This window comes from Lacerta agilis, chromosome 14 (assembly GCF_009819535.1).
Source record: "Lacerta agilis isolate rLacAgi1 chromosome 14, rLacAgi1.pri, whole genome shotgun sequence".
NCBI classification, from domain to species: Eukaryota; Metazoa; Chordata; class Lepidosauria; order Squamata; family Lacertidae; genus Lacerta; species Lacerta agilis.
Window position 1 is genome coordinate 41,208,518 of NC_046325.1, and position 14,999 is coordinate 41,223,516.

Consider the following 14,999-nt stretch of genomic DNA (forward strand, 5'->3'; position numbering starts at 1 on the left):
TGGGGGGAAAACACACGAGAGAGAGAGAGAGAAGGAGGGAGAGTGCGCGCGCACCAGTCACCCCTCGCCGCCGCGCTGCCCGGCCCTGGCAGGCGCGTGGCGCGTGCGCGGCGGCGCATGCGCGCGGGGCAGCCCTGAAGAAGAATAAGGATCAGGAGAAGCGCGAGGCGGTACCACCGCCGCCGACCCCCTCCCCCTTTTCTATCCCAAACCCCGCTGAAAGCGCTTCAGCCGTCGCGCGCGCAGGCAGGCAGGCGGGCGGGCGTGTGGAAGAGGGTGGCGCGCGTGCGCGCACTACCTCCTCCTCCTCACTATCTCGTCATTTGCTTCTCCCTTGATTGGTGAGGTGTGTGTGGTGTTGTAGAGGAGGTGGGGAGGAACCAAAACAAAAGCGGCCGGACTGACTGACTGACTAAGGAGGCGGGCGGTGGGGTGGGGGGTCAGCCGCCATCCCCACCACGGTCCCCGTCAGCAGCATCGCCTCCCCGCCCCCTCCTCGCCTTGGCTTGTATCTTTGTGGAGGGAGGAGGGAGCCGCTCCTCCTCCTCGTCGCTTTCGGGATGTGGTGAGGGAGGCAAGGGAAGGCTCCCCACTCCCTCCGCCCCGCAGCCCCTCCCTCACCCCCCCCACCCCACCCCAGAAAAGAAACCCTCCGGGGAAGGGAAGGAGGTGGAGGACAAGCCGGAGTTGCCGCGCCCCGGAGGCAGCCGGACGCCCCCCTGCCCCACGCACGCCCCCACCCCGACGCCCCTCAGGAGGTGAGTGTGGGATTGGCGAGAGGGGAAAAAGGGGGAGCGGGGTGGGCGGGTGGGCGCTGGATGGGTGTAACCCAGGCGGGGGGAAAGTGGGATTCTGTCACCGTCTCCTCCTCCCCCTCCTCCTCCTCCTCCCAGCTGGCCCTATCGCTCCAAAGCCTCGATGTGGAAGGAGGGGATAGGTCGCCCGCGCCGTCTGAAGGAGTGGTTGCGTGACAGCGGGCGAAGAGCTCCGTGCACACACCACGGGACGAGCGGGCGCGGATGCTGTCTGGGCATCGCTTTTATGTAGATGCCTTCCGTCCCCCCCCTCCCTCCTTCCCGCGCGGGCGGGCGGGCTGGAAGGGCACACCTTCGCGCGCCGGCCCGACACGCATCCGCGTTCGGCTGCCATTAACGATGCTCCTGCTACACGCGTAAAGTTATAGGTGGTATGTTAATAATAATAATACTGTAATACCTTGCTCGTTTGCGGAGGTCACTTGGCGGGCCGGGTTTAGTCGTGGCAGCCGGGTCGCTTGAGGTGAAAAGCACACGCTCTGAACGTACAGCAGCGCGTATTAATTCTTATATCGGGGGCGAAAATGGGGTGGCGTTTTGACTGGGAGGAGGAAGATGAGGATGTTGCTGTTTGGGAGCATGTTTGCGAAGAGGAGGATATCCTGAGCTGCTGATATCCTTTCTCTCCTTCGCCTCCCCGCCATCCCAGTTTGCCGTGGTCTGAGGTCATCTGGTCTTGCACGGTGTATGTGTTTTGTGTTTAGTTAGAAGTACTGTATGTTGTTACAGGCGATCGGGGAGGGGCATGAATCATCCCAGTGACTCAAAAGGGGAAGGGGTTGTGGTATCTTATGGGGCAGTGGAATTTGCTGACAAGTATTAATCTAGTGGGGCAGGAGTTTGTGGTACCTTGCTTTTTGTTTTGGGTGGCAGATGTGAATGTGGGAGCAGTGTGGGGGGGCATCTTCGTTCAGTCTGCATATGTAAGAGTTGGGTCACATCAGCCTGGGTGTGTGTGTGTGTTCAGAGTGGGGGTGATGCCTGCACTGCATCATTACTACGGGTTGTGTGTAGATTGGGGGCAGGGAGCAGAAAAAAATCCCATGATGTACCAGTGTAGGCATGAAGCCCTTTGAACAATGATGTCAGCCATGTATAGAGAACAGAGGGTATATTGACATGAAGAGTATGATAAATGTTTCCGCCATGGGCTGGAAGGTAGAGACATTGAGTCCATATGGGTATTGTAGGGTGAATGGGCATTATAGCATGGTGATACTGAATTGGCAGTCTGTTGTCGAACTGGAGGGGTGGGTCTCTTTAGGACTTGTTGATATCAGGGTGACAGAAGGTGCTTGTTATACAACATACATACTCATAAGCCTGGATGTGGTATAGCAATTACAGTGGTCCCAGTTGGTGTTTGGAGGGTGGGAAAGTCTCTTTTCAGTATTATTGATGAGGTAGCAATTATATTGGGGAAACTAGTAATTACTTTAAGAAATCTGAATTCAAAACTTGGTGGCCAGTATTCGTATTGGAGTCAAATTGTTCACACACAATAACTGAAAGTAGAGACCAGTGTAATATTATTCCCTGTTTCAGTAGGAGCAGCACTAAAACTGTATTAACTGAGGTAATAGGATATATTGGCTTGTTATGGTTGAAGTGAAAAGAGTTGCTGTTTAACATTTATGTACTAAAAGTGCTACTATGGATGTATTTACTATTTAACTTTACAGGAATCTTGGTCAACTACTCTTCCTCAAACAGTGTGACCTATATACAAAAATGAGGACGAATCCTGTTTCCCCCAGAAGTAAATTCCGCTGAAATGATGCCTAGCTTTGATAGCTTTAGCAATTTCCTCCTCAATTTTGTTTTTGTTTGTCTTATTATCAACTTCACATTTTTCTTTTTTCACTTGGAAAATACTTATTCCCCCCCTTTGATACTAGTTTGGTGTAGTGGTTAAGAGCAGCAGACTCGTAATCTGGGGAACCGGGTTCGAGTCTCCACTCCTCCACATGCAGCTGCTGGGTGACCTTGGGCTAGTCACACTTCTTTGAAGTCTCTCAGCCCCACTCACCTCACAGAGTGTTTGTTGTGGGGGAGGAAGGGAAAGGAGAATGTTAGCCGCTTTGAGACTCCTTCGGGTAGTAAAAAGCGGGATATCAAATCCAAACTCTTCTTCTTCTAAGGAGCCAGACAGTTGGGAATAAGCCCCATTGAATTCAGTGGGACTTGCTTCAGAGTAAAGATGCATATCCTTTTGGGCTTGTTTGCCTTTCCTGGTGGTCTGTGGCACTGAGCTTCCATGATAGTGGTTGCTTAATTCTCCAAACTTCAAGAAGGGTTCCCTCCCCCCCTTGTACTGTGTGCCATCTAAAGCTATAAACAAATAACGCAATCGTCTAATTTTGATAGATGGCACTATTTGAAATTATTGTGTTGCATACGTTGTAAGCAAGACTGTTTGGGAGCTCTACTGTCCCTTGGGGGAAATGCTGAGAATTTATCCATTTTCTATGAATATGATGCTGGTGCCTAGGAGATTGAAACATTACTTCCAATTCTGCTTTGGTGGGCTCCACTAGAAAATCTTGTGATGTAGAACTTGTCATTTAATTGGGCTACCATTTGTGGCAGGAGTTAGGGAAATAAAGTATAATTCCTTACTTTCGTATCATTTTAAAAAAATTAAACTTGCATGTCCTTAAAACTGTTGGAATATAAAGGCCTATTAGAAGGAAATGTATTGGACACCATTCTTATTTACTTTCCCCAGAATTTAATTTTACCTTGTGTTTAGCTTGATTTCACTGTCTTGAGAAAGGTGAAGAAAAGTTTAGGTTCTAGTCATACAACTGGCCAATTGCGAGTTGATGACCCACCACCCGCGTGGAATAAATAAAACACACGGACACATGATTTTAGGTTAATGGGAAAAATAAGGCCACAACTTTATTGGTTACGGCGTGTGAGTGGTATTGGCTTAGGCACTGGACAAGAGCGCAACACTTTTGGGTTAACAACCAGTGGGAGGAGCTTGTTGATGCAAATTCAACTGGAAGCTTCCCCTGACGTCACCAGGGGTCATGCCATGGCCCTAGCCACTAGCAGGGCATCGGACAGGATCCACGACCGCCGGATCCCTTTAAAAGGATACCCCTAGGAGGTAGGTGATGGCCACAACCTGACCTCCAACCACAACACATATTACATCACCTAATGAATATTCCAATGCCTAACTGCCAGTACCATAAAGTTGTGACGAGTTGCTACGAGGTAGGCGAAAAAACCAAAAAGGCCGGTGCCAATTTGCCAAATGGATAAAAAACTCCTACAAGGCCCCCTGGGCAACCAAGGCAACCAACCGAAGTCCATAGCAAGGTCAGAAGCATAGCAAGACCTAAAGGGAGGGAGGGAGGGAGATCCGATGCGAGTAGGGGCAGAATGAGGAAGATGGCAGTGCCCAGGCTGGTTGAATGCAGCTAGGCACCGCCCCCCCAGCCAGCCCTATTGACTGGCTATGAGGCTTGTGCAGCAGGAAGGAGGGGCTAAGGCAGGGGGCGGAAAACACCCCCCCTGCCAGCTTGGGAAATGGCTCCTGCTTGCAAATTCTCCCCTCTGGACATAACTGCCAACTTTTTCCTTTTTTTAAGGGAAATTCCCTTATTCCGAATAGGATTCCTCGCAAGAAAAGGGAAAAGTTGACAGCTATGCTCTGGGATGAGGAGAGGTCTTCTGTGCTAGCCAGCCACTGAATTACTTTCATGTCTGTTCCTGTTGGGATACCAATTTTATGTTGGTGGATCCTTGGGTAATGATATAATTTCAGGACTGCGAGCCTTATTTAGCAGTGTTGTTGCTACAAAAACCAGAAGAATCTTTAACTCAAATTTCCCATAGCACTGTACTATAGGAAATGTCTGAGGTTTGTGAAAAATTGTATTTTGAAGTTTAAAAACTGTTTGCTATGCCTTACAGAACATGTACAGAAACATCTCACTGGTTTTCTTTGGTTTGCTGTCTGTCAAATAGTGATTTTTGAAGCTTCAGATTTTCTGGACACTTGTTTGGGTGCAAAGGCAACCATAAGAACAGTTTGGTCTTGAGAGTTTTTTTTTTACAGTCTGTTTCTATATAAACTTTCATTTTGTAAATGGCGCAGTTCCACCCAATTGCATCTTTGTAGAATGTATTGCTAAGGTTTTGAAATTTTAGAAATTAAGCATTTACATATGAGTAGCTTTTATATCTTACTGCAATATTGGACTACAGAATGTGCATATGCTCCTATTCTGAATGTGAATGTTTAGTTCAATGGTACTATTCATGTTGTGTGTCTTGACATATTTAAGGCTTTAGTTCTTCACAGGGAAGGCTTTGTATGAGAACTGATGGGTGGGGAAATTAATCTGTTAGAGTAGTATGCCTTTCAGATTAGCACAAAAAAAGAAGGAAAGCAGATGAATCACGCTTGTTGACATTTCATTTCACTTGTTGTCAGTATTTGCCATTTATTCATGCTAAAAACACATTTTGGAATATCAAAATATGATTTTACATAGGCACTAGAATTAAAGCAAAAACATCAATAATAAGGTCTAACATTATGTTTTAATTTAAGTTATTGTGAAACATGAAAATAAAATTTCATAGGCTTTCTCACAGTCAGTGGATATAGGGGTTGCAACCTTCATTTTCTTTGTTGTGCTTTACAGCATTAGGTTTTGACTTCACTCATTTTTCTTCATATGTGAAGTAGGACAATTACTCCTCTTGGATTTCTGTCCCATCCTGTCTTGGAATAATAGGGTGAGTTACTATTTATTTTGTTAAGGATGAAGGATTCTGATTTGTACTACATTTGGACAAATTTGCAGTATCCAAGGTCTGCCTTCATTCTGTTTGAGTCTTGTGGAGGCATAATGCTCCCAGTTTGCCTAGCACTTGGGAGCAACCTCCCTCCAGCCCCTGGAGTGTGAATTCCTGTCACAACTTAATTATAATTAAGCATCACATTGGCAGAGATGTACACCATGGTCAGGGCTATTCAGCATTCCCACTTAATAAAGATTTCAAACTGTGGTTTGAACCCAGCTCCAAATTATGGTTAAGGAAAAGCCCTAATTATGCAGGTGGTAGAAATTTGCACTCCAGAAAGGAGGGATTGGGAAGGGAGTGCAAGATCTATTCCTGAGCTAACTGGGAGTGTTACACCTGCATTTATTAAACATATTCATCACAATGTATTACCCTCACTTTCCATTAAAAAGTCTCAAGGAAGTTTAAAAAAGTTATGAGAGCAGTGAAAGAGTGAAGCAGTAAACAAAAATTCAGAAAAAGACTTGATGTAACAATTCAGCTGATTTAAGTTTAACCATTTTATGCCAATTGTTCTCTGAGATCTTAGACCCCTTTGCATGTTGTGGCCTCCCCCAAAATACATTTGGTTGGGATTAGAGCTAGGGTGGGGAACCTGATTGTGGCCTTCCAGATGTTGCTGGACAGCTATCACCCATGAACATTGACCCTGCTGGCTGGAGCTGATGAGAGCAATACAGTGGTACCCCGGTTTTCAAACGTCTCTGTTGACGTACATTTCGGTTTTCGAACGCTGTAAACCCAGAAGTAAATGCTTCAGTTTTTGAACATGCCTTGAAGTCAAAATGCCACCTGAGTGCAAGATCCTGTGGCCTAGCTGTCAGCTATTGAGTTTTCGGTTTTTGAACGTTTCATAACTTGAACGGTCTTCCGGAACGGATTGCGTTTGAAAACCGAGGCTACAAATTTCCCACCCTTGGACTGGAGAGTGTTTTTGCAGTGGCTGCCCATGGTTCTGGAACTGCCTCCCATTTCAGGTCTGCTTTACTGTCATGTTGCTCACCTTTACTTTTTAGGAAAGCTTTTGATCCTTAAGTCAGAGGTGGATTTGGGCACAGAGCCTTGGGAGCACCACAGGGGTTATCACAGCTATGATGTAGAATGAAAGGTAAGAGGCATAGGGCATCAAATTTTGGCATTGCACAAGGCGCCGCTGAAATTCGAGGCCTCAAGGTCCGCCACTGCTTAAGTATATAGAGTTCAGGACAGATAAAATAAAGTATTTATTTACACAGTGCATAGTTAAACTGTGGAACTTGTTCCCCCAGGAGGCAGTGATGACCACCAACTTGGATGATTTTAAAAGAGGATTCAACAAAATGGAGGGGAGAGCTATTTATGACTACTAGCCACAATGGCTAAGTGCTGCCACCATGGTTAGAGGCAGCAGTGTTTTTTTAAATGCCAGTTGCCAAGGGCCACAGGTGTAGAGAGTAGTCAAGTGCTTGAATCCTGCTTCCTGCATGCATCTGGTTGGCTGCTGTGAGAATAGGATGCTGGACTAGATGGGCCATTAGCAGCAGCAGGCTCCTCTTATGTTCTTAAGTTCTAATTCTACTATATATTGTTTTAGTAGAAATGGTTTTAGTGGATGCTTTCTATATTCTCAGCACTGTTATACTTTTACACTTGTATTATAATGCTTGGTTTCTCTGTGTTAACCACCTTAGACTTTCCTTGAGGAAAGGAAGGGCAGAATGTTATTTTATTTATTTATTGAGAATATTTCAACTAAAAAATAAAATAGAAATAGAAAGTGAATGATTAAAATGTTACAAATAAAAAGCTGATGGAGCAAAAAGGGTTTTATACTGAGTTGGGAGGCTGGCAAAGAAAGGAACAATACAGGCGTTTCTAGGAAAGCTTAGGTGGGGCAATCAAAACAACACTTCTGTGTTTTAACCAAAGGCAACTCAAATGTTAGTGGAATGCAAAGGAGTGTGTTTCCAGAAGATTATAATCAGCTTGTGGACGTAAAGGTACTGTATTCCCAAAGTTGTTCAGGGCATTTTGAATTGGAACCAAAAGCAGACCAACAGCCACGGAAACTGTTGTAATAAGTGACTCTGGTCAACAGATTGGCCACGACATTCTGGACCTCTGAAACTTTCAAATACTTTTAAAAACGTAAGAGGAACTTGTTGCATCAGGCTGGCAGATCATCTGTTCCAGCATAATGTTCTCACAGTGGCCAACTAGATGCCCGTGGGAAACCTGCAAACAGAACCTGAGCACAAGAGCATTCTCCCCTCCTGCAATTTCCAGCAACTGGTATTTTCAAAGGTAGCTCCACATGGAGCACATTGCAGTAATACACTTGCAATGTAGCCAAGCTGGGTTACTCTGGTAAAATCAGATTTTTCCCAGGAGCAGATACAGCTCATCTACCAGCAAAAAAGGGCAATTTCCAGTGAAAGATACACAGAGTAGGAACCTAAGCAATTTCAATTAGCAGGGCATTCTAGAATTGTAACATAGCCACAGCAAAGGCACTATCTCTTTTGTTCACTTGCCATATCTCCTGAAATGGTATCCAGAACAAGGTCTTTGACATTAATCTTAATTCCTAGGCAGGCTTCTCAAAGAGAGAGGTCTCTAAGGTAACCTGGTCCTAAGCTGTTTAGGGCTTTAAAACGTATAACCAACTCTGCTTGTGCAGCTGTTTTTAAAAATGTTTGAGCAAAACTTTCCATCCCATAACTGCATTTAAAGATGTATTGTAATGTGTCTAGATAATCCTGGAAAATTTGGAGTTGAAACATCTCCCTATGCTTGAGCACGTTGCCCCAAAATAGAATATTAGGTACAGTCAAACCTTGGTTCTTGAACGACTCCGTTTTTGAATGTTCCGGCTCTCGAACACCGAAAACCAAGAAGTAAATGCTCCGGTTTTTGAACATTTTTTGGAACAAATTTGCATATTTCCAAGAGTTTTTTTGTATTCAGATTTTCTTTCCTAAATTGAGATTGTTCACATTATCAATCAGTTGTGAATAACCGAGATGACTAACTTCTATGTCAGTGATTGCCGGAAAATGATACTTTATATGGTATATTGGAAAGTTCTGCCTTTCTTTCACATGGCATAGAACATGGGTGGGGAACTTCTGGCCCACTAGGCTAGGTTCCTAATTTGACTCACAAGTCACAACACTTTTCCTCCAGCCTTGTCCACCTGTCATTTCCCTGATGTGCTGTTACATTAGATATTAACATTAGATATGGAACAGGTAAAGCTGTGGATGCCAAGGAACAATTGCGAGCCTTATAGGACTCTTCCTGCTGTTCCTTTGCATTTGCAATTTGCATTTGGTGCTGTTTAAATTTGATGCTAAATGCAAAGTCTGCTGCATTTGGCCTGGATTGCATCCACTTGGGAGTTCCTGAGTGGATCCAACCAAGCAACACAGCTTGCATTCTGCACCAAATTTAAACAGCAGTGAATACAAGCCATGCTTCAAAGGAACAGTTGGTCAGGAAGGCTCCCAGTTCAGTTCTGTTTCACACTGAATAAAAACCGCACTGCTTTGGGCTTGATCTAATTGGAAGGTCGATAACCCTGTTAAACTGTTAAACATGTGGAGGGTTAATCAGAATTGTATCCAGCCTGCTGTCTGAAGCAGGTTCCTCACTGTGGCATAAAAATAACTTTGCTTGTTTTTGAGATCCCACAGTTCAGTATTTATTTATATGTATATGTATAATAGGTAAAGGTAAAGGGACCCCTGACCATTAGGTCCAGTCACGGACGACTCTGGGGTTGCGGCGCTCATCTCGCTTTATTGACCCGAGGGAGCTGGTGTACAGCTTCCGGGTCATGTGGCCAGCATGACTAAGCCGCTTTTGGCAAACCAGAGCAGTGCACGGAAACACCGTTTACCTTCCCGCTGGAGCAGTACCTATTTATTTACTTGCACTTCGTGCTTTCGAACTGCTAGGTTGGCAGGAGCAGGGACCGAGCAACGGGAGCTCACCCCGTTGTGGGGATTCGAACCACCAACCTTCTGATCAGCAAACCCTAGGCTCTGTGGTTTAACCCACAGCGCCACCAACGTCCTTATATGAGTAATATTTATATTTATTTATATCCCACATAATCTGTTTTGCAAAGAGCAACAGCATCTCTTGTGCTGGAGATCCATCTTAAACAGGAAATCTTCTTAGCTGAGGATCTTGGTTTGCTTAAAGAAACAATGTAGTTTTGAGGACCATCCATTTTCAGATGAATTTAAGGTAAGGCTTTCAAGTTGTCACAGGTTTCTCTGAAAGCAAAAGCAATTTTTTCATCATGCATCCTTTAATAGATGTAATAATTTTATGTAGTTACATGTTTACTGTGCTTAATTAAGCTAATCCACATAGTGGTAGCATAAAATAAGATACTATGATATCTATATCTATATCTCTATACTTTTAATTTTATTAGCTTTTTAAGAAACGTGATATAAGCATAACAATTGGTTCCCCCCCCACCCCCAGAAGACCATACAGTAAATTTTTCCATAAATCTAATTGCATAGTTGGTCGGTGCCAGTCATCAGGGTGTTCATTTGAATACTTTATAAAGTAATGCCACATTTTAGCAAAATCGTCTGTATCAGTTGCATCATTTAGGGCGTGTACTCTTAGTTAGTTTCTCAGATAAAGCAATTGTCCATATTTCCTGTGATACTATTATCTCTTTATTTAAAATATTATTTCACCCTTTTGGCGAGAAGAGCTTCCAAAGCCTCTAAGGAATTCAGCGGTGTGACCATGAATACTTATGGGTACTTTAGCTGGAGAAGATGACCACGTTGTGGATGGATGCTTCCATACAACCTTGACGGAATAACATAGGAGAAACTTGTTAGAAAATCTAAAAAAGGAATGAATATTCTAAAGGCATGGAGGGGTGTTACGTTTACCTGTCCAGTTATATTTTGTTACACATCTATGAAAACAAATAAAATTACTTTTTAAAAAGTAAACACAATTTTAAAATAAATGATGAGACTAAATAAAGATTAAAAACCATAAAGCATTGAAACCAGATCAATAGCAGCACATTAAGTATTATTATAAGTATAGGTAAACAGCATGGAATTGACAGTTTATCTGAAAAAATAGTGAAGATGGCAATAATTGAGCTTTCCTGGGGAGAATTCTTGAAGACAGGATGCCTTTGAAAAGACTCTTCCACCTGCCTAGCCTCAGGCCTCAGCTACATTGGCAAAGAAAAAGCACTTTATATGCGTTGTTTATGTATTATAACACTGTGATACCAGATGGCAGTGTAGAGTTCCATTTTTGCCAACCCGATTTCTCATACAAAGTTTACAACGCATTTAACGAGTATCCAGAGAAAGGCCTCAGAAGAAGGTCTTAATTGCTGGGTAGACTCTTGCTTTACACTGCACCTGAACTAAACAGCATCTCTTGACTGAATTTGGAGAAAGTGTAAATCTTAAAGACAAAGAAACAATTTTAACTTATAATTAGAGTCCATGTACCTGTAATATTCTGCATGGTTGAATTTGCAATGCCAGCTGGAGCATAGGCTCTGTACCCTGGGCAAGAGTTACCGGTAGTAAGTACGTTATAGTTATAGTATAGTATAGAGGCTTGATCATGGACTTGGAGTTAAGTTTCTTGAGTTTATAAATCTGTGGTCTATACCTTTGCAGGCAAATATATTAAAAAGTATTGACTAGCGTGTCTGAATATTTGTGTGTTGTATTGTGGCTTCACTGGTGGATCTGGCAAGCTACTTGCTCAGAAGAAATTGTTACTATTCTGCATTATAACTGCAAGGATGTCATCTTGGTTAATACTTATGTATTTATTTATTTTATTTATTCCACAATATTTAGATATAATTAGATATAATTTGATTTTAATAAAATCTCAAAGCAGTTTAATATTTGTCCACCATCCTTTACTCTCTTCCACCTGATTTCTACATCAGAGATTTCATATAAATCATGTGGGGAATGACAAGTGATTTCTGATAAAGAAATCCAATGCAGGGAAGGAAATAAGAGTGAATAGATAAGAATACATAACTGACAGTTGAATACATAATTTGACAATTTTGGCCATCCTCCCTCAAGAATTTTCTATCTACTTCAACAGTCACTGTTTAAGGGAGTACCCAGAACTATGTTGGTTATAAAAATATGGGTGCAGCATTAATTTTCATAAGTGTGCCCAGTTAATTCTTTAATATTCTGCTGAGTCTGCTTTCTCCTTTCCCTTTTCCCCATCAACATCCCTTTCTAACCTTGATGTAGTATACTCCTGTGACCTACTTCCTTTCCACTCATTAACATTCTTGCTTATCATTGGCCCTTAAACCTGGACTTAAATTAATAGAAACAACAGAGCTCACACCTGAGTACTGGTAATTATTTCTGGTTGACAGAAGATTGTTTTACTCTGTTTATATTCAGAAAATCATGTGTAACTCAGTGGAATAGAAGGCTTTTTTTCAGAAAATGAAGCAAAATGATTTTTTCATTACTCTGGGTCCAATAAAAATAAAAACATAACAAAAAGTAAAATAAAAGCCACATCCATTTAAACTAAGGTTCACAACTTTATTACTAAACTATCTGGGATGGAATGGATGGTAAATTAACATACCGGTACTTCCTTTTTCTTCCTATGTGCATTGCCTGCTGCTTAGGTGAGAACCAGAAAATGCTGTCTGCATTGTTTAGGTCACCCTATCTTGGCACAAAGCATCAATTCAGTCCTAAAATTGAACCTTGCACCTCTCTGCCAGCATCCCTGAAAGGTGTGCCTAGGAGACCATTGACAGCAGCACCAGTCTGCAAGCCTGTGAGTTTGGGGTCAATGAGTCCCAAGGCTTATTCCCTTTCCATGGTGTCTTGGTGACATGTGAGGAATCATTCATTATTTCAAGAAAAGGTGAATTTCATTGTCACTATAGAAATCAGTCAGTAAGTGCTTGTTGCCAGGGATGGGGAATGAAAATCTCCAGTGATGTGTCGTCGTCCCCCCTGGAAAATTCTGAATTAGAAAATGTCCCAGAAAATTAGTTTAACTTACAACAAGAATGGAAAGAAACCATAAAATAGGCAGAAGCATTAAAGCCATAAATAGTACTAAAAGTATTCATCCGCCAGCAATCGGTAACAAGGATATGTAATTTAGCATGCTTATATTACTTTTATTTAGTAGTACTTCAGGGCAGATTTTTGAAAATCCAATTTCTAAATAAATTGTGTCCAAGTCCCTTAAACCTTGACATATGCATTCTTGTACATATTGTAATTTCTATTCTGATTTGAGACGCCATATCATTTATCCTCTACTGTCTATTTTGCCAGGGCACCCAAATTAAAGATTTGTAATCCCTTGTTTATTGGATAAAGTCTTGTATCACTGGACAGGTGGCTAATGTTTTCAAAATTGCTATATCCATAAGAGGTCAAATGATGGACTGTATTACAGGGACTGATTTTTATTTTTTTTGCTCTGTATCTAAACCGGACCAGGTCTTATTACTGTAATTAAGGTATTGATTGATTACTTGTAAACAAAACTAAAAACTTTGAAATAACCAAGCTCGACTAGTTTTTATTTGTAATTGGCATTCATTTGTTGTTGCTAATGAATTTAGGGAACAGATTTTTTGTGTGCAGAAAAATAAAGCAGTGAAGGTTTTTTTAAAAAATAAAAAACCTTCCTGTTCCACATCACTGACTGTAGCTCTTCTCCTGTCCAAAAAACAAAGTCTAAGGAAAGGATTAAGGCTACATTCATTCTGATAGTCTAGTTGTACCTTAACCTCAACTGAAGCTCATAAAGTCTCTGTATGTTGTGTTAAGATACTTGACCAAAACTGGGTGAATGCTGCAACCCAGTTGACCCAGTTGCAGTCAACCTGCTTGTGATGAATGTTCTCCTGGTCTTTGGCATCATCTGCCACTCTGATCTTGACTTCATGCTCCTTATAAGTAAGCATTCACTCTCCCTTCCCATTTTTTTTTTCTTTTGGTGCTGCAGGCAGGGAATAGCCCTCTATCCAGAAGAATATTGTGCAACTCTGTTAGGGGGTAAGCATAGTCATGGCCCACCAATCTGTGGGTCATCCCTGGTTCTTGCAGGATGAAGGCATAATGACCTTCATTCTAGCAGGTTCAATATCCTGTTTCTAGCACGTTGATGATATGGCTACACCCAGCCATACTTGCTCATGTTTCCTACAAGGAAGGCCAAGCTGCTTGCTTAGGGCCTGGAATACCCCCATCCTGCCCTATACAGTGGTACCTCTGGTTACGTACTTAATTCATTCCGGAGGTCCGTTCTTAACCTGAAGCACCACTTTAGCTAATGGGGCCTCCTGCTGCCACTGCGCCGCCAGAGCACGGTTTTTGTTCTTATCCTGAAGCAAAGTTCTTAACTTGAAGCGTTATTTCTGGGTTAGCGGAGTTTGTAACCCGAAGCGTATGTAACCTGAAGTGTATGTAACCCGAGGTACCACTGTAATGTGATCTTGAGAAGAAAGACACAGCATCTATACCTCCTGGAGGTTGGTAGGACCCTTATTATCCACTTAAATCAGGGGAGTCACAACTCCCAAGTCCTCTCAATCCCCCAGATATGTGGAATTAACCTATTTGCACTAGTGCTGTCTTGTAATAATTAATCTTTTGTCTTCATTGGATGACCTAGTTGTTCATTGTTTGCTCATTCAAAATCCTGTTAGAAAGTAACTTAAGTTTCTTTCATATTTCCTTCCTGGCCATCCTTGTATTGGTCTCTGGTTGCCTAGATCAAGCTCTGCTCTATGGGTTGACGTCTGTTTCCCTTTCCTGCTCCAACAGCAGTTGGATTATTATTATTTTTTGCCACTCCTTGTCCTCAATTGAAATTACCGGTAGTTCTGTGTTGGATGAATGCTGTTTTCTGGAGAGCCTTTCTTGGGGGCATGCCTACTGCTGCCATTGATGCCCACTGTCATGAAATACAGTAGACTGGGTCTCTCCATTGTGTGTGTGTCAGAGAGAGGGGGGTTGGGGGAGTTTTTTAAGGTATTCCCCCCCCCCTTTTTGGCACAGCCTGCCATGCTGGTGTATGCACCTGCAGGCTTCACTCCTAGCTGTCACTTGTACTATGTAGTCTAAAGGGAAGAGAGAAAAATGGAGTTTTTACTGTATGCAGTTTCCTTTAAGGTACTGGGGCGGGGCCGGCACCAGCCCAGTCAGCTCACTTTCCCTGGACTGGGAAGAACCAAATATATTCTGGTCCAATCTAACTTCCTCAATAGAACCCCTTCATCCTTAGAACTCTCCTGCTGATGCTGCTTTAGAAAACAGTTTCCTCTTTGTAGGACTTCTCAGCCAT

General features: G+C 42.8%; 1 protein-coding gene across 4 annotated transcripts in view; it reads left to right on the forward strand.

The window, feature by feature from the left end:
• The first annotated feature begins 322 nt into the window (after window positions 1-322).
• Window positions 323-14,999, forward strand: part of LOC117058047 (protein TANC2-like) — a 140,523-nt gene continuing 125,846 nt past the window's right edge. The window contains exon 1 of one of the 4 annotated variants that reach the window (XM_033168934.1): window positions 323-341. The gene's annotated coding sequence lies outside the window, so the exon portion shown is untranslated. Of the gene's footprint in view, window positions 347-683; window positions 759-1,101; window positions 1,187-14,999 lie in introns of those variants that run through there. The other 3 variants (XM_033168933.1, XM_033168931.1, XM_033168932.1) reach the window with 3 other exon arrangements.